Here is a 19,939-nt window from a genome sequence, read left to right as displayed (position 1 = left end):
TAAGTGGATAAAATTGGGTGAAACTGAGTAGAAAAGTGATTTATTAGTATCTCTCAGACCCCAAGGTTAAAAACAAGTGAAAGGTAGATTTGACAGAATATCTACCAGCAGGAGGTCAACATGTTTCTGCATACCATCGGAAGATTTTCCTTATGCATTCGTCAGGACCTAGATGGTGCTACTGCTTGCAAATTCATAAGTGAAGTTTAAAAGGGAAAAATTTCACCTGAAAAGCAGGTGTAGAATCTCCACCACAGTCTACAAAAGTCACATAGGAGACAAAGAGAAGAGAAAAACATTACACATATTAGAGAATGCACTGAATACATCGTGCTATTCTAGTGGTCACGTATAAACATTTAGACAGACGTGATAACACTCACCCAAAACTTGTGGGTATGGCGCCTCACCTCACCTGGCAGCAGCTCAGGTAGAATAGGAGCACCGCTCTGTTTAGCAAAACATAATCACAGGGACACTCAACCGATTCCGTTAAAAACAAGGCAAAAGAACTATCATGTGTGTCTCCGATAACATGAGAGACAGCTTGTAAGTTTTCAAAATGTCATCGGTACCGTACCGGAGTAGTTATATAAGTATAGACTTCTAACGCTGTAAGGCTAGGTGCTCATAGCGAACAGGGTTGTCTAACTAGATTACGTAACCACACTCTCACCTCTCCGTCGGTGTCTCCAAGCGTCCCTCTGGGCTGTTCTGGGGAGGCACCGAACAAGAGAAAAGGGCGGGTATATGACTGAAGCCATTGTGGTGCATTCTGGGAGTCGTAGTTTTGGTGACAAGGAAACTTGGAAAAGATGGATAATGGCTCAATGGTTTCATAATGACATCCATGGTATAGGTTCGTTCAGGCCATCCTTGTCACTGTTTAATTTGTACACCCACTTCTGCTCTATTTTAAACAGAAACTTTCCGACATCAGGGCAATGTTCGGGTATTGTCGGCTGTTCGAGTATTGTCCACTTGAACTCACTAGGACCGTGGCCTTTTTCTAGAAAGTGGGCTGTCAGGCGAGTTGCTTGCTTCCGACAGCGAACTGTGCTCTTGTGCTCGCCAATCCTTATTTTGGTTTTACGGGTTGTCATTCCCACATATCTCTTTCCGCACGGGCAAGTGATCATGTAAATTGTATTCTCGCTGTTACAGTTCGTGAACTTACGCTGTTGCCATGGGCGCATAGTTCCGATATCCACACTGGTGGACTTGGTGGTTTGTGGACATGCCGAGCAACTGCCACACGGATGGTGTCCTTGTACCGGCGGTAGGTCCCAAAGTGCTCCCACTTGTCTAGATTGTTTTGTTTTGGGACGAGTGTGAACTAGGTGGTCTTTTGTGTTCGGTCCTCTTTTAAAGGCAAACAGTGGTGGTGGTAAAGTTTCTCCACTGGAATTCAAAATAGACCAATGTTTGGTTATTATTTTTCGCACATCATTGGATCTTGTGTGAAAAGTGTTCACAAAGGTCATTCTGTTGGATCTTTCTTTCGGAATAGTTTCCAATAGGGCATCCCTGTTATTGTTAGCGGCCCTTTTCTTCGACTGGCGGATGATTTTGGCTGGGTATTTCTTTTCTCGTAAGTATTCCGAGAGTGTCTCAGAGTGTTTTTCGAATGACTCTTTTGTCGAACAGTTTCTCCTCAGTCTCAGGAATTGCCCAAAGGGCAAGTTATCCCTGAGGGCCCGAGGGTGGCAACTCTCGTAGCTCAGAAGAGCGTTGCGTGCCATTGGTTTCCTGTACAGTTCCGTTTTTAACCCCTCTTCTGTGGCCACTATCAGGAGATCTAAGAAAGGTAGTTCCTTTTTACTGAACTCTAAGGTGAAATTCAGAAATTCATTGCAGTTGTTAAGCCAATTGTGGAACTCTAACAGACTGGCCTCAGATCCTCTCCATATAACAAAGACATCATCTATGTATCGCTTCCACAGGCGAAGCGATACATAGTATGGGTTGTCTTGGTGCAGTATTTTTGTTTCCTCTAGTACATGAACATAGAGGTTCGCCAGACTAGGCGCAAAAACACTGCCCATGCTGGTGCCAGAGGTCTGGAGGTAGATGGTATCCTCAAATTTAAAGTAATTGTCTTTCATTGCCATTTCTGCCAGTTCCATAATGAAGGAAACTGGAGTAGTTGTCTGTAGGTCCCTTTCTTGAAGGATATTGCCTACCACTTCCAGGGTCTCTGTTTGGGGAATTGACGTGTACAGAGACTCTACGTCAAAGGACACAAGTAGATCCAAGGAGCTATCAAAGTTTACGTCCGGAAGTAAGCGTAACATATCCTTTGTGTCCTTGAGATAGGTCGGCATTTCTTTGACAATAGGGTTGAGGAAGTGATCCACAAATGTAGAGAGTGGCTCTAAAACTGATCCTATGCCAGAGATGATTGGTCTCCCAGGTGGTGGTCTCTTCTGTTTGTGCACTTTAGGCAGGCAGTAGAAGTAGGGGATTGACGGGTGAGAGGTACTTATAAGATTTTATGCAGAAATGCGAATCGCACACTATTAGTGTCGGGAATTCACGATCGGCATGTTCAAGCGCCATCTTTAGAGATCTGATTTCAGCTCGCTGAGCCAAACAGTTTCTCAGTGATTCAGTTTTTATTATTTTTGGTCTGAATTTACCACAGCGCCAGCGACCTTTAACAATCGCGCACGCTGCATTGTAGGATTTATTATCCATATCGTAATGTTGTACAAATCAGTCCATATAGATTATACAAGAGTACTGTTGGAGAGGCAGAATTTCGATTGGCAGAGGATATTCTTCTTCATATTTCAAATCATTTAGTTTTTTCATGTTCGGGACAAAATAGTATGTCACGTCTTCTGCAGCAAGAGAATTTTCCCACTGTATCCATTTTGGATCCAGTGCCACCGTTTTTAGATTAACTGGGGTGGATAACGCCTCAAAGGCTGATTCTGCTGTAAAAACAGTTATTCTTTTGCTTTGGGCTTGGGCTCTTTCTTTTGCTACAGCCGTCTGAACCGCCTTTACAGTATTTTCTGTAAGATTGAATGTTTTTTCAGCTTGTGTGTACAAATGTGATTTGTAAGCTATTGTTACTGTTTCTCCCTCATTAGAGGTCAGGTACGTGAATCCGCATCCTCCTGGGATGACTCGGATTACAAGGTTGCGTGTGTTGTCGCAAGTTTCTAATTTTGTTTTAGCTAACATGTCTGTTTGCAATGATCTCAAAATTTCTGTGTGTTTCTGAGTCCAATTGATTGGTTTAAAATCAGGTTTTATTAATTCGTAGAGAGGTTTAACCCTCTCTGCATAATTTAGAATTTAAGTTCTTCTGAAATTCAGGAAACCTAGTATTGATTGTAAGTTCTTCAGCGTTTTTGGTGCTTGGAGTACAACGCATTTCTCTAAGAAGTTGTCTGCTAGGCTTTTGCACTCACTTGATAATTCATATCCTAAAAATAGGACAGTTAGATGGGCAATTTGTGACTTTTTAAAGTTGAATTTGTAACCCTCTGCTGCGAACCCAAGTATTATGGTGTTGACTCTTTTCAAGTGAGTATCCAAGTCATCGTCTGTGAGATAGATATCATCGACATAAGATAATGCCTCGTCATCATACATTTGTAGTAACTCTATTACTCTTGCTGAGAATAATCCTGGGCTACTCTTGAATCCCTGTGGGAGTCGACAGAAATTTTTTCTGTGACCCCATTATTGAGAAAGCGGTTAAATACCTACTTTCCGGTGCAATATTTTGACAAAAGAACCCATTAGAAATGTCTAATGTTGTTTTGCATTTTTTGCAAACTATGTTATTCATTAGTGCCGCACTGTGCGAATTTTGTACCGCAAATGTTTTGCAACTTGCATTAAGGTGTCTGTAGTCCAAGACTAGACGATATGAATTGTCTGGTTTGGAGACAGGAAACAAAGGATTGTTCATTTGAGAGGTGCATGTTTCAATCACCCCTTGGTATTTAAGTCGATCTAAGATCTCCCAGACCTGTTTTTTAGCTTCTTGCTTAATTGGGTACTGTCTTTGTGCAGTTGGTTGACATTTTAACTGGATTTTGTGGATTTCCTCATCCCATCCTACATGATTCGTATATAATGCAGGTGCTAGGGCTACTGCCCATTTTCTTGCATATATGTATTTTCTATGTATTGGAATATGATTTGAGAAGGCAGGCATAATCATTGCTTCGCCATGAGGGCACTCACCTAATAGGATGTCATAGCCTTTTGAGAGTTTATCCTAAAACAGACCCCTTACCTTCCCCGCACCCGCCTTTCTCATACTTCTCAGTAAGGACCGAACATTTGACGCAGGCATGCTTGCCTCCTCACACTAGTCGGAGTAGCTGCCCACGAAGATTTTTGAAGAACCCCAATGTCAGCGCCACTGGGATATTAAGAAAAAGATAAAGGAACCTCAGTAATACTACCATCTTGATAAGCGGAATGCGATCTGCCAGGAACAGCGGCAGCGAGATCCACGCACCCACCTGACTTTCCAACTTTGTGTATGCCCTCCCGTAATTCTCCCTAACTATCGTATTCGGATCCCGATGAACCCAGACACAAAGGTATTTCACTGGGTCCGTTGACCACACTAATGGGAACTCCAAATCCGGTGGCACCGTAGCAGCTGTCAGCGGGATAATAAGAGACTTATCCCAATTAATACAAAGACCAGACATGCGACCGAAACGAACGTACTCCCGAAGGAGTTGTGCTAAATACTTGAGGGTTCACGCACAAACAGTACCATGTCGTCTGCGTAAAGCGAGATCGCGATTGGTCGATAGTTAAAATTGAGCGCTGTCTCCCTGTACCACTGGCGAATTACACAAGCCAAGGGTTCCAAATACTATTGCAAACAAAAGCGGTGAGAGAGGGCACCCTTGACATGTGCCCCTCTCTGTTACCAATGGTTTGGTGGTCAGTCCCACAACACGCACTCTAGCCGTTGGTTCCGTATACAGTACCGCTATCCACTGTAAAAACAAGGGTGGGAACCCCATGCGACGTAAGACATAATACATATATGACCATTCCACCGAGTTGAACGCTTTAGCAGCGTCCAGCAATACAGCCGCCGCTGACATTGTTGGTTCAAGCACATGGAACATGGAGAAAATGGTTCGTAAATAATGCGAAGTGGATCTCTCGGGTATGAAACCCGATTGATCCGGCAGTACCAGGTTTTGCATCAGGGGTTGTAGTCTGATCGCCAAAATCTTAGTCAGTATCTTGGCATCGATATTAATCAGCGACAACGGGCAATAAGAGTCACATCTGACTTGCGGCTTGTCTTTTTTGAACAACGTGGTTATCAATGCCTATCTGAGGGACGGTGGTAGTTTCCCTGAGTCATGTGCTTCTGCGTACATCTCCAAGAGATGTGGTGCAAGAAGATCGGCATATTTCTTATAGAACTCAACCGTGAGCCCATCAGGTCCAGGCGCTTTACCATTTGACAATGCCAAGATTACTGTTTTAACATCCTGTTCATCGATAGGTACACATAGGTACTCCCTATGTACATCCGAGATCCAGGCACACCCCATGCCCTCTAGATAGGTCTCGAATTCAGCAACCGAGGCAGTACCTCGTGATGTATTGAGATCAGTATAAAAACCCGAAACAGCAACGGTATCTGAGTGATTATATTCCTTGCTGTTGTCATCTACAATTCTATCTATGTGCGTCTGTTCTAGTTGCTCCTTAATTTTAAACGCCAGTGTGCGACCCAGCCGTCCTCCCTCCCCATAACGGTGGGCGGTGTGTCTTCATGAAAATATTTGACCTCTGTATCAGCCAACTCCTCGTAAACCTTCAGCAGCTCCTGTATGCCTGCTAATTTCCCCTCCTCAGGTGCCTCGGTGTATGCGCGTTCCAACTGATGCAGCTTATCTTCAGTGTTCTGCAACTGTGTCCTCAAATCCCTCAGTATGCCCGTCAAGGTGCTAATGCATACTCCGCGAATCATGACCTTAAAGGCCTCCCGTAGTGTCGAAGCCTCGTCTACAGTGCCCTTGTTAAGCGTGAAGTATTTTTCTGTTGCATCCTGTACAGGAGACTCATATATTGGGTCAAGTACAGCCTCGGATCTTAGCCGCAACGTAAATGGGCGATGCTTAGTTGTCAGGATCACCACATCTAATTGCACCGGGCTGTGATTAGACAGTGTTCTAGACAAATTCCTGACATCCTCTACCCAATCCATAGTCTCCACCCCAATCAGCCAGTAGTCCAATCGCGACCAGCTCCCATGCGACGTGCGTGTGTACCCTCTCTCACCTGTGGATTCCGCACACACCAAATATCACACAATACAAGCTACTTTAGGGATGCGGTGGGAGATAGGCCTAGATTTGTCCATCTTGGTGTTCAGGTACATGTTCAAATCCCCCCCCACAGAATAGGAGCCTCCGGCCAGTCTCTCAGCTACCATACATTCTGGAAAAACAGGTTGGGTCATCCACGATCAGGCCATACATGTTAATTTTAGTAATTAATTTGCCACTCATCTTGCCAAGCACCATCGGACATCTGCCCTCCATATCCACAAATGTACGTATCGGTTGAAAAGACACCCCTCTTCTAACCAGAATCATGAGCCCTCTCGCATAGGAGGAATACGACGAAGCCAGTCTGAAACTTGCCCACCATCCCACAACACCACTTCTGTGTGTTTAGTTAAATGTGTTTCCTGCAGTAGAGCTATATGTATCGCATGTCGATTTAGGTACACCATCACCTCTCGTACTTTCTTTGGGGAAGTGAGACCATGGACATTCCAGGTCAAAATTCTACACGTATCACCCATCAGTGAGCGCTGGCAATTGACTTACATCAATCGTGATCCGTGTCTGAAGGACATAATTTACAGCGCATTGCAACATTTTCCCCCAGACGATGTGCCAAGCGCAGCAACATGTCCCATGTTAGATGTGTAACAACCAAAAAAAAAGAAAAAAGCATAAAACAACACACAGCCCCTCTTTCCCACCCCCCCTCCACCTCCCACTCCAACCTCCCAATTAGGTCGAGACCAGACCCAACCCCCCACCCTCAAAACAGCCCCTTGAACTACCCGATACAACACCTGGGGACACCCGCTAGGGGAAGAGGAACAGCGACGGATACACACACCAGAGTGCGGCCAACGGATTACAGCTATCCATGCCCCCTGCTCCAGTCTGCGGCAGCCCTCCAGCAACTCCCAATCCATGGTCCACGTAGAGCCCCCGACAAGTCAGGAGTCACAGCCTGCTCTCCTATGAACTTTAGAGCTCAGGCAGTCCCGCCATGCACCGGAGCAGAGCCCCAGCAGCACCCTCTGCAGCCAAAGAGCCCCCCCCCCCCGTAAGGCCCCAAACCCACCAGTGGACTAATCAGCCAGCAAATTTCGGTACCCCCCGGGCAACCCATTCAGCCGCAGAGAATCAGCCAGCACCCCCCCAGGTCGCACAGAGGCAGTGCTGCAGCCCCGCGCCCCCAGCTGCCCAGCAGCCCAGGCTCCCACGAGCTTTACCGCGTGTAGAGCGGTAATGCCCAGCAAAGGCCGCGCCACCCAGCCAGCCCAGGCCCAGCACGCAGCAGCACTGCACTCACCGCTCCGCTCCTCTCGTCCACCCACAGGCAGCTCCATATGGCTACTGCAGTGCCGTCTCCTCGGGCCGCTCGGCGCGATGGCCGCAGGTCTCCACACCAGGGTTGCCGCGGCCCCTGTCACCTCTCCGCAGGACGTGAGTCACGCGCCTCGGGCAGAGTTCCCCACCTCGGTGTCACTGCGGCTCCTCAGGCGCGATCAGCTCCAACCACCTCCGCAGCTCTCGGCACGCTCACTTCCACTTTACTAGTCCAGGCCAGCCTCGATGCAGATCAAACCCGTTTTCAGACAGGTCTTTGTCACCGGTCTTTTGGTGCAGGTTAACTCGGTCTGGTGTAGTCCGCCGGCCAGGTCCCAGGGGCGAGTTTTAGCACAGCGCCATTTTCTCGGCCGGGCCGCCCGGGGATCGGCAGCTCGTCTCAGCAGTTTCGCTGTGGGTACGGCGAAAACGACCACACCGCTATGTGCCCCACGCCACAGTCTTCACCCCGGGGGGGTATGTAGTACGCAGGGGGGACTTTTGAAGGATGTTATTTAATGAATATGATATCCGGCGCGCGGAGCTTCCTTTACTAGGCAGCCATTCCGCTCCGCGCTGAGACCACGCCCCTTTGCTTTTATGATATTTACTGCATGAAAATTCAAAGAAAGCTGAATTTGATTTGATTTAGAGTGTATGTATGTGGTGTGTTCTGGAATTATACTGGTTGGAATTGTGTGGAGTGGGTTTGTGTCTTAGAATTATGTGGCATGGTGTACTATTGAATTAGGTACTGAGTGTACTGGAATTGTGTGGAGTGGATTAGTGTCTTAGAATTATGTGGCATGGTGTACTATGGAATTAGGTACTGAGTGTACTGGAATTGTGTGGAGTGGATTAGTGTCTTAGAATTATGTGGCATGGTGTACTATGGAATTAGGTACTGAGTGTACTGGAATTGTGTGGAGTGGATTAGTGTCTTAGAATTATGTGGCATGGTGTACTATGGAATTAGGTACTGAGTGTACTGGAATTGTGTGGAGTGGATTAGTGTCTTAGAATTATGTGGCATGGTGTACTATGGAATTAGGTACTGAGTGTACTGGAATTGTGTGGAGTGGATTAGTGTCTTAGAATTATGTGGCATGGTGTACTATGGAATTAGGTACTGAGTGTACTGGAATTATGTGGAGTGGGATTGTGTTTTTTGGAGTGTATTTATGTGAAAAGGCATTATGGGCTGTGGGGTGGTAGGTAATGGAGTTTAAAGAAGTGGCGTGCTGCTGAGGGCAGACTTCCATTGCACAAAAAAACTATAAATAATACTTTGAAAATTACATTATACATGATGTAAACGGACAAACATTAATGCACTTGGCAAGGATATGCCCTCCCCACCTTAATAAAACAAAGAACTCAGTTGTGTCTCTTCTGTGCTACATTTGTACAGCATGTTCATTACAGCTGCAAGCGTCGTATAAAAATGTGATGGACTGGGGATAGGTTAAAGGTAACAATGCTCTATCATGTGTTTTACTTCCCTCCTCCCCGTCTTGCTTTTTTCACAAGGAATCCCTTACTCTAGACCGCTATAAACACATGTGTTGCTGTCCCTAACACCTACATTTGCACAGCCAGCATGTGTGAGCACTAGCTTTAGTCTCAAACTCTGATTGAGCTTGACTCATTAAGATTATGTCTGGGCTCACATTAGCCCCCCCCCTGACATGTTTTCACCCATGCTACTACACACAGCTCTGTCTAAAAGCCCACATTGTAATACAATGCTGAAAAATACCATTATTTGTCTGCTGAGATCTTGGTTGTGAAACTCACAAATGACTTTTCTGCTCACACAAATACAGATGTGATGCACCAAAAGTTTCTGAATTGGGCCCTCAATGAGGACAAATGAGATATTCAAACGCTCTTGCCCTCCTGTTCTGCAGTCTAACGTGGTATATGTTCTTGCCACAGTTGCTCTGATCAATATCCCTGAGCGTTCAATATCTGCAAATGCGCATTGTGAGATGTGCGCTGTCTGCTCCCTGCTCCACTGAGGAAGCAAACAGCGTCAGGGTCAGAACAAAAACATTAATACTCGATATCCAGAGATTTCTCTAATGCGATCCCTTCCAGTCATCAATAAATCAATTGAAACGCACACTCGAATAGAAATAAACCACAGTAAGACAGAGGCAGTCAGATTTAGTTCACTTTGATCAAGATTTAAAAAGCCATTAGTACTTAAGCCTGATTCAAAATGCAGAATAGCTTAATTAAGTCAAATTTGGCATAAAGTGACCAAAGCTCTGGAAAGCCAGGACGGGGCGTGAGCTATGTAGGCTCAAAGGAGTCTCCCATAAGGGGAAGAGATCGCCAAGGCGCACACAGCGTATGCCGCAGTCCGGAGTCCGCAAAGGCACATCTGGATCCAAAGAATAGATCAGCAAAGGAAGATCCGCAAGAATGAAAGCTCTCCCACGAAAGGTGGAGGAGAGCTCTTCTTCCGTTTACGTCAAATGAGTGTATAATATAACCCAAAGGTTCTAGGGTGACGCCTCATTGGTCACCTCACTTGGTCGGACCACTCAGTCCATTGGTCAGTTCGTATAGGGTGACTTGACATGCGACATAAAGAAGAGACATATTGTAGAAACATAGGGAGGTGCAGAATACGGAAGTTGTCAGGCAATCCGGGAGGTGTATCCTGTTCAACAAAGATCCTTTATTAAAGGCACACAAGCACGTTCAAGAGGACAGTTTCTCAGGCAGATATTCCCAAAGTGGCAGAATTTGTGTCTAATAGTCCTTGTATTCAGTGGGAACTCTCAAAATAAAACATAGTTTCAATTCACTTGGCAATCTTAGAAAACTTCCCCCTGAGAATGAAGTCGAGCAGAACAAAGAACATGCTTTCAAACAGGCAGGACTGCATTCAATTTAGGCCAATACAAGCAAAGAATATAAAGTATTGAAATGTACATTTTCATGGAGAAATAAAAGATTCAAACTTTGTTTTCAGCTTGTTTGCACTTAGAAAGGAGGTTAATGTCACTGTAAATCGCATGTGTAACTGTGATGTATCACTGCATTTTCAAAGCACCAATGTGTAAAATTATTTCAAATCCCTACTAACTAATATTGTTTCAGGTGATGTACATTAGCACATATATGAAGATCATTCTCTGAAAGTTTCAAAGCATGAGCTTTCAATACATAAATGCTGCACAATGCTCTCTTTTCTCTCCAGGTGTTCATTTTCACATAAGCAGAGATGGAGTTTAGAATGAAACTCCCCATTAGCACAAAATATGTCATCTAGACTACATTAGTTTTCATGAATTCTTCACATACATTAATTATTTAATAAAGATGGTTACTAAAATCTCTATAACACATGAGTAATCATTTTTCAGTTATGGATCAAAAGAATACACAAATGCAATTTAGTGAAATTGAACCTTTGTTATTTTATTTAATACTAGCAGTACCCGGCCATGCGTTGCTGTGGCTCAGTCTGGTTAAATGGAAGAGAAAGAAAAGAGTAAGCGCACGTTTCGAATATGTTTAATTTCACAATTCTTGTGGGTATACAATATGTTTTTGTCCATCCTAATATATGTAGACTATTGTCACTATGCGTCTATTGTAGTTGTTGCGCAGCAACCCAATCAATAGGGTCTGTTCGTCCTTTAGATTACAAATACATGCGTATTTGACACGCGCATATTCGAAACCAAGGTTGTGTATATATAAACACGTGCTAATGTTGCAAAGTGAACCAACTCCTCCCCCCTCCCTCCAACCACGTCCTGGTCTGCCATTCCGACACCAACTGTCCATCCTAATCTATGTAGACTATTGTCACTATGCATCTATTGTAGTTGTTGCGCAGCAACCCAATCAATAGGGTCTGTTCGTCCTTTAGATTAAAAATACATGCGTATTTGACACGCGCATATTCGAAACCAAGGTTGTGTATATATAAACACGTGCTAATGTTGCAAAGTGAACCAACTCCTACCCCCTCCCTCCAACCACGTCCAGGTCTGCCATCCCGACACCAACTGTCCATCCTAATCTATGTAGACTATTGTCTAAATGCGTCCTTTCTTAATGTTGCCAAGTGAACCAACTCCTCCCCCCTCCCTCCACCCACTTCCCGGTCTGCCATCCTTACATCAACTGTCCATCCTAATATATGTAGACTATTGTCTCTATGTGTCTATTGTAATTGTTGCGCAGCAACCCAATCAATAGGGTCTGTTCATCCTTTAGATTAAAAACATACACGTGTGTCACACACGTATTCGAATCCAACGTTATGTATATATAAACACGCGCTTATTCAAATTCAACGTTGTGTCTAAATTTCCAATCAATCACTGAAGAACTTTCGTAGATTTAAGATTTTTATCAAACGCATATTTAAATTTTTATGTGTCTGTTTGTGCTTTCGATTAGAAACGCGCGTATTTGACATGCGCGTATTCAAATTCAACGTTGTGTATATAAAAAGACTCGCAGATTCGAATGCAAGGTTGTGTCAAAATTTCAAAGCAATCAGTGAAGAACTTTCGGAGATTTGAGATTTTGAACAAACGAACAGTTACATTTTTATTTATATAGATTTTATCGGTATACACTCAAAATATCGAGTTTTTAATATCGATTTGCATTAATATCGATTAAAAAATATAGAATGGACACAATATCGACTGGACAGAATATAGACTACAAAAATATCGAAACGGATAGCATTAATATCGAATCAAAAATATAGAATGGACATAATATCGAATGGACAGAATATAGACAACAAAAATATAGAATGGACAGAATATAGACTACAAAAATATAGAATGGACAGAATATAGACTACAAAAATATCGAATTTGAAAGTGGAGGAGTGTGGCTTACTGATTAGAGCGGCAGACCCTGATGCAGAGGTCTGGCCCGGGACCAGGGTTCAATTCCCGACGCCGCAGGGTCCTGAGCCCAAAATGTCCACGGACTTGATAATTCTCGCCTCGGTGCCTATTCTAATCATGGGGTCCCACTCTGCAACTCTGGGCAATAGCTTGCTTAATCTCCACTACGGCGGCCCACCCGCTGCGGGATGCCTGGCTTTCACCTTGGGAATGCCCAGTAGGGGTTATCTCACAGGGAAAAAGTCAGGACGATGCCTTCGGGTGATACGTGCGCTATATAAGTCGCAATACATTTACAGGTAAGTAAGTTAATATCAATTCTAAAGTTTTTTATGTTAGTATATGTTTGAAAAGTGTATATTTATTAAATTATTTATATTAGTTAATTATTTTTATGGTATTTATGTCTTGCGTAATATAATTTTGTAGCGGGTTGTGGGTTTATAGGGAAATAGGGTGGGAAGTAATTTAATTAGAATTAATTAAATATGTTAATTTATTTATTGGTATTTATTTTGAATTAATTGTTAATTAATTATTAATTGTCAATTAATTAAAATATAATTGGTAATTAATTTTGATTAATTGATTAATTGTTAATTATGTTAATTTTAGTAAATTATTTTCTGTAGCGGGTTGTGGGTTTATAGGGGAATAGGGTGGGAAGTAATTCAATTGTACGTAATTACATTTTTAAATTCTTTTTTTTATCTAATTTTTAATAATTTTTTAATTGTTAATTAATTTATTGGTAATTGGTAAATAATTTGTATTATTAGGTAATTATTTTTAATAATTAATTGTTATTTGTATTTTTAATTGATTAGTTATTATATTATATAAAAGTGTTCATTATTTTGATTAATTTGTAATTGGTATTAATATTTATTTTATTTTTTATTTATATATGAAGTATTTACTTTCCCTACTGTTGCACTCACTGGAGTGGGAATAGTAATTTTTACCCCTACGCTATCCAACACTTTCCCTACTGTTGCACTCTTTGGAGTGGGAATAGTAATATTTACCTCAACGCTATCCTACGTTTTCCCTACTGTTGCACTCACTGGAGTGGGAATCGTAATTTTTACCCCTACGCTAACCTACGCTTTCCCTACTTTTGCACTCTCTGGAGTGGCAATAGTAATTTTTATCTCTACGCTATCCAACACTTTCCCTACTGTTTCACTCTCTGGAGTGGGAAGAGTAATTTTTACCTTCCCGGTAGCCAATGCTTTCCCTACTGTTGCACTCACTGGAGTGGGAAACGTAAATGTTATGCCTACGCTATCCAACTCTTTCCCTACTTTTGCACTTTCTGGATTGGGAATAGTAATTTTTACCCTCCCGCTATCCAACGCTTTCCCTACTGTTGCACTCATTGCAGTGGGAATAGTCATTTTTACTCCTACGCTATCTAACGCTTTCCCTACTGTTGCACTCACTGGAGTGGGAATAGTAATTTTTACCGCTACGCTATCCAACGCTTTCCCTACTGTCGCACTTTCTGGAGTGGGAATCGTAATTTTTATCCTCCCGCTATTCGACACTTTCCTTACTGTTGCACTCTTTGGAGTGGGAATAGTAATTTTTACCCCTACGCTATCACACGCTTTCCCTACTGTTGCTCTCTGGAGTGGGAGTAGTAATTTTTACCCTCCCGCTATCCAACTCTTTCCCTACTATTGCACTCTCTGGATTGGTAATAGTAATTTTTACCCCTACGCTATCCAAAGCTTTCCCTACTGTTGCACTCTCTGGAGTTGGAATAGAAATTTTTACCCTCTCGCTATCCTACGCTTTCCCTGCTGTTGCACTCATTGGAGTGGGAATAGTAATTTTTACTCCTACGCTATCCAACGCTTTCCCTACTGTTGCACTCACTGGAGTGGGAATAGTAATTTTTACCCCTACGCTATCCAACGCTTTCCCTACTGTCGCACTTTCTGGAGTGGGGATAGTAATTTTTACCCTCCCGCTATCCTAAGCTTTCCTTACTGTTGCACTCTCTGGAGTGGGAATAGTAATTTTTACCCCTACGCTATCAACACTTTCCCTACTCTTGCACTCTCTGGAGTGGGAATAGTAATGTTTGCCCTCCCGCTATCCAACGCTTTCCCTACTGTTGCACTCACTGGAGTGGGAAAAGTATTTTTTACCCCTACGCTATCCAACACTTTCTCTACCGTTGCACTCATTGGAGTGGGAATAGTAATTTTTACCCCTACGCTATCCAACGCTTTCCCTACTGTCGCACTTTCAGGAGTGGGAATAGTAATTTTTACCCTCTCGCTATCCTAAGCTTTCCTTACTGTTGCACTCCCTGGAGTGGGAATAGTAATTTTTACCCCTACGCTATCCAACACTTTCCCTACTGTTGCACTCTCTGGATTGGGAATAGTATTTTTTACCCCTACACTATCCAACACTTTCTCTACCATTGCACTCACTGGAGTGGGAATAGTCATTTTTACCCCTACGCTATCCAACGCTTTCCCTACTGTCGCACCTTCTGGAGTGGGAATAGTAAATTTTACCCTCCCGCTATCCTAAGCTTTCCTTACTGTTGCACTCTCTGGAGTGGGAATAGTAATTTTTACCCTCCCGCTATCCAACGCTTTCCTTACTGTTGCACTCTTTGGAGTGGGAATAGTAATTTTTACCCCTACGCTATCACACGCTTTCCCTACTGTTGCTCTCTGGAGTGGGAATAGTAATTTTTACCCTCCCACTATCCAGCACTTTCCCTACTGTTGCACTCTCTGGATTGGGAATAGTAATTTTTACCCCTACGCTATCCAACGCTTTCCCTACTGTTGCACACTCTGGAGTTGGAATAGAAATGTTTACCCTCTCGCTATCCAACGCTTTCCCTGCTGTTGCACTCATTGGAGTGGGAATAGTAATTTTCACTCCAACGCTATCCAACGCTTTCCCTACTAATTCACTCACTGGAGTGGGAATAGTAATTTTTACCCCTACGCTATCCAATGCTTTCCCTACTGTCGCACTTTCTGGAGTGGGAATAGTAATTTTTACCCTCCCGCTATCCAACGCTTTCCCTACTGTTGCACTCACAGGAGTGGGAATAGTCATTTTTACTCCTACGCTAGCCAACGCTTTCCCTACTGTTGCACTCACTGAAGTGGGAATAGTAATTTTTACCCCTACGCTATCCAACGCTTTCCCTACTGTCACACTTTCTGGAGTGGGAATAGTAATTTTTACCCTCCCGCTATCCTAAGCTTTTCTTACTGTTGCACTCTCCGGAGTGGGAATAGTAATTTTTACCCCTACGCTATCCAACACTTTCCCTACTGTGCACTCTCTGGAATGGGAATAGTAATTTTTACCCTCCCGCTATCCAATGCTTTCCCTACTGTTGCACTCACTGGAGTGGGGATAGTAATTTTTACCCCTACGCTATCCAACACTTTCTCTACTGTTGCGCTCACTGTAGTGGGAATAGTAATTTTTACCCCTACGCTATCCAACGCTTTCCCTACTGTCACACTTTCTGGAGTGGGAATACTAATTTTTACCCTCCCGCTATCCAACGCTTTCCCTACTGTTGCACTCACTGGAGTGGGAATAGTAATTTTTACCCCTACGCTATCCAACGCTTCCCTACGTTGCGCTCACTGGAGTGGGAATAGTAATTTTTACCCCTATGCTATCCAACGCTTTCCTTACTGTTGCACTCTCTGGAGTGGGAATAGTAATTGTTACCCTCCCGCTATCCAACACTTTCCCTACTGTTACACTCACTGGAGTGGGAATAGTAATTTTTACTGCTACGCTATCCAATGTTTTTTCTCCTTTTGCACTCAGTGGAGTGGTAATAGTAAATGTAACCCTCTCGCTATCCTATGGTAACTATATTGTCTATTTTTTATTAATACTATGTTTATATATCTATATATATCTATATATATGTATAAAAAAATGTTTTATTTATATTAATTATGTATTAATTTTAATGTTATTTAAGTATTTTAAGTATGTTTAAGGTAGTTATATTTATTAGTTCATTAATTTTAAATTACTTTTAGCTATTTAAAAAATTTGATATTTGATGATCTATATTTTTTACAACGATATTTTTGATTCGATATTTTCATACTTACCTGTTTGGAGATAGGAAGTCAATATTTTGGCATTCTATATTTTTTCTCGATATTTTTGTAGTTCTATATTTTTGCCATCGATATTGTTTCAGTGATCCGAATTTATCTAGTCAATCCTTTTCTGCATGCTTTCATGATGCCTTACCTGATACTTCTTGAAATTTACTCTAAGGTATGATGTGTGCGCGTCTAACATGGTTTGTTCAAAAGGTGTCAAAGTCGGTTTATGTGTCATTTGTAAGTGTAGCAGTTTTCCCACTGTATCACTACAGCGCAGGCACCCTAGCGCCATGACGCAAGGGTGCCTTCGTTGGAGCTATGCCGCCAAAAGTGCGCCAGTGCAAGGGAAGGACAGGAATGTGTTGCATAATGTGAAACATGGTGCATTCCAGCACTTTCCCTTTCATTCAGTGCGGCACAGGAAGGTGGTCTCCAGTGCTGCGTGAAAATATTATAGCTCTGGGACTAGGCCTCTTTTAGATTTTCCTTGTTGCTGCATCTATTTTAAAAGCTTTTAGCATCCATGCAAATGATTTTTGATGCTTTATTGAACTGACTATATTTCACTTCTATTTTGTTCCTTTGTATGTTGATAAAGCTTCATAGTTTTTTCATATTTATTGCTCTCAAATTCTGTTTTTGAGTCAACCTTTTCTTTATTAATGTTGTTCCTATATGTTGTTTTGAACCTTATTCATAGAAAGACCATCCCTTCCTATGCAAACTGGCCGCCACCAGATGCGTATGATCTAAGCCCCACCTCAGTCACAACACTACAGCTGATGGTGTAAACTCTTCCAAACAGTTGTGGTTGTCTCCAGCTAAGCACAAGAGTATGGAGCAGACAGAAGGGGCTCCAAGGTGTTGAATCCAGAGGCTGACCAGCACAGAGGCGGGTAGAAGGATTCTGAGTTGAGTAGGAAGACACAACCACTGGAACAGAGTGAGGATTCTAGCATGGTTTACTCACAAAATGGAGCTATCGACTGATTAAGGGAGTGATTTTTGGTCTAGTAGTTCTTGAATTTTGAGTTTGAATGTATAAAGCACATAAAACCAGTATGCATCGAAGAGCTGTCACCGAGGAAGAAACCAGGGGGAGGGGACAGCCCTAGTGAAGAGGATGGATAAAAGCATCAGAAGGTCCCAAGGACAATGAAATAATACAGGTAACTGGGTTTGACCAGGCAACAAAACATAGGGTATAATTCCAGACTCCTAATACTTACATAACCTGGCGGCTGCCACCATAAAAGCTCGTTCCCCATCTCGCATTCCAGAACCGAGGAACTATCCCCTTTCTTGCTCCTGCAGATCTCAGAGGTCCACTAGGATCAAACCAGGTGAAGGCGGCCGCAGGACACCATGAGCCCTGTTGATGGCGAGCCTTATGTACAAGGCACAGAGTTTAAAAGTCACCTGCTTCCTTACTGGCTGCCAAAGCTCTGTCTGAACCGGGGTGGCGAAGTGAGCTAAAGAACGATGATGGATTCAACCCAGATCTGTGATGCGGGGTGAGTGTCTGAAACGTTTCAGCGCTCCGTCCATCATCTCCTTGTGTTTACCAATGGAGAGTTTTTCAGGCAGATCCATGACCAACCGAATAGCATCTGCATTTTGGATGACCTGAAGCGTATCCAAGGAATACTGATTCAAGTTCAAGTTCCAAAATTTGTATAGCGCACTACTCACCCAGAGGGTCTCAAGGCGCTTGAGGGAGGGAGGTGTTTTACTTATCGAATATCCAGGTTTTTAGTTGCTCTCTGAAAGAGAGGTGGTTCTGTGTGAGGCGGAGGTGGGTGAGGAAAGAATTCCAGGTTTTGGTCGCTTAATAGGAGAAGGATCTTCCTCCCATGGTGGATCTGTGGATGCGCGGAACTGCGGCGAGGGCTTGATTGGATGATTGCAGTTGGCGGGAGGGGGTGTAGAAGGATAGACGCGTGTTGAGGCATTCGGGTCATAGGTCGTAGAGGGCTTTGTGTGCATCGGTGAGGAGACGGAAAGTTATTCTCTTGTTGACGGGGAGCCAGTGGAGGTCTCTCAGGTGGCCGGAAATGTGAGCATGCCGAGGGATGTCCAATATGAGTCTGGCTGAGGCGTTTTGGATGCGTTGGAGTTTTTTCTGTAGTTTGGCTGTGGTTCCGGCGTAAAGGGTGTTGCTGTAATCCAGTTGGCTTGTGACCAGTGCGTGGGTGACCGTCTTTCTTGTTTCGGTGGGGATCCAACGGAAGATTTTTTTTTGTATTTTTTTTTTGAGCATTTGTAGGATGTTGAAGCAAGATGATGAGACGGCGTTGGCTTGTCTGGTCATCGAGAGGGAGGAGTCCAGGATGAAGCCCAGGTTGCGTGCGTGGTCCGTAGGTATGGGTGCTGTTCCGAGGGCCGGTGGCCACCATGAGTCGTCCCAGGCAGAGGGGGATGGCCCTAAGATGTGGACTTCTGTTTTGTCCGAGTTTAGTTTTAAACGGCTGTTCTTCATCCACTCAGCTACTTCTTTCATTCCTTCGTGTAAGTTGGTTTTGGCGGTGTTTGGGTCTTTGGTTAGGGAGAGGATCAGCTGGGTGTCGTCTGAGTAGGAGATGATGTTGCGGTTGTGTTGGCGTGCGATGGAAGCGAGGGGACTCATGTATACGTTGAAGAGAGTGGGACTGAGTGATGATCCTTGTGGTACGCCGCAGATGACTTCGGTGGCCTCTGATTTGAAAGGGGGGAGGCGGACTCTCTGGGTTCTTCCGGTGAGGAACGTTATGATCCAGTCCAATGCTTTTCCTTGTACTCCGATGTTGCTGAGGCGTTGTATGAGGGTGCTATGACAGACTGTGTCGAAGGCTGCGGAGAGGTCAAGTAAGATGAGGGCAACTGTTTCTCCGTTGTCCGGTAGTGTTCGGATGTCATCTGTTGCTGCGATGAGGGCGGTTTCGGTGCTGTGTTTGGCTCGGAAGCCGGATGGAGAGGGGTCGAGGGATTTGTTGGATTCGAGGAAGGTGGCGAGCTGACTGTTGACGGCTTTCTCGATGACTTTGGCAGGGAATAGGAGGAGCGAGATGGGGCGGTAGTTCTTAAGTTCGGTTGGGTCAGCCGTGGGTTTCTTCAGAAGGGCGCTGAGTTCGCATGTTTCCAGTTTTCCGGGAAGGTAGCAGAGTTGAGGGAGCAGTTAATGACATCGCGCAGATGGGGTGCGATGATGGAGTCTGCTTTGTTGAAAATGTGGTGGGGACATGGGTCGGTTGGTGATCCTGAGTGGATGAAGTTCATCAAGCGGATGGTATCTTCGGTGGTGATTGGGTTCCAGGCA

Source organism: Lissotriton vulgaris, chromosome 1_1 (genome assembly GCF_964263255.1).
Source record: "Lissotriton vulgaris chromosome 1_1, aLisVul1.2, whole genome shotgun sequence".
Classification (NCBI taxonomy): domain Eukaryota; kingdom Metazoa; phylum Chordata; class Amphibia; order Caudata; family Salamandridae; genus Lissotriton; species Lissotriton vulgaris.
Note: the sequence above shows the minus strand (reverse complement) of the source record.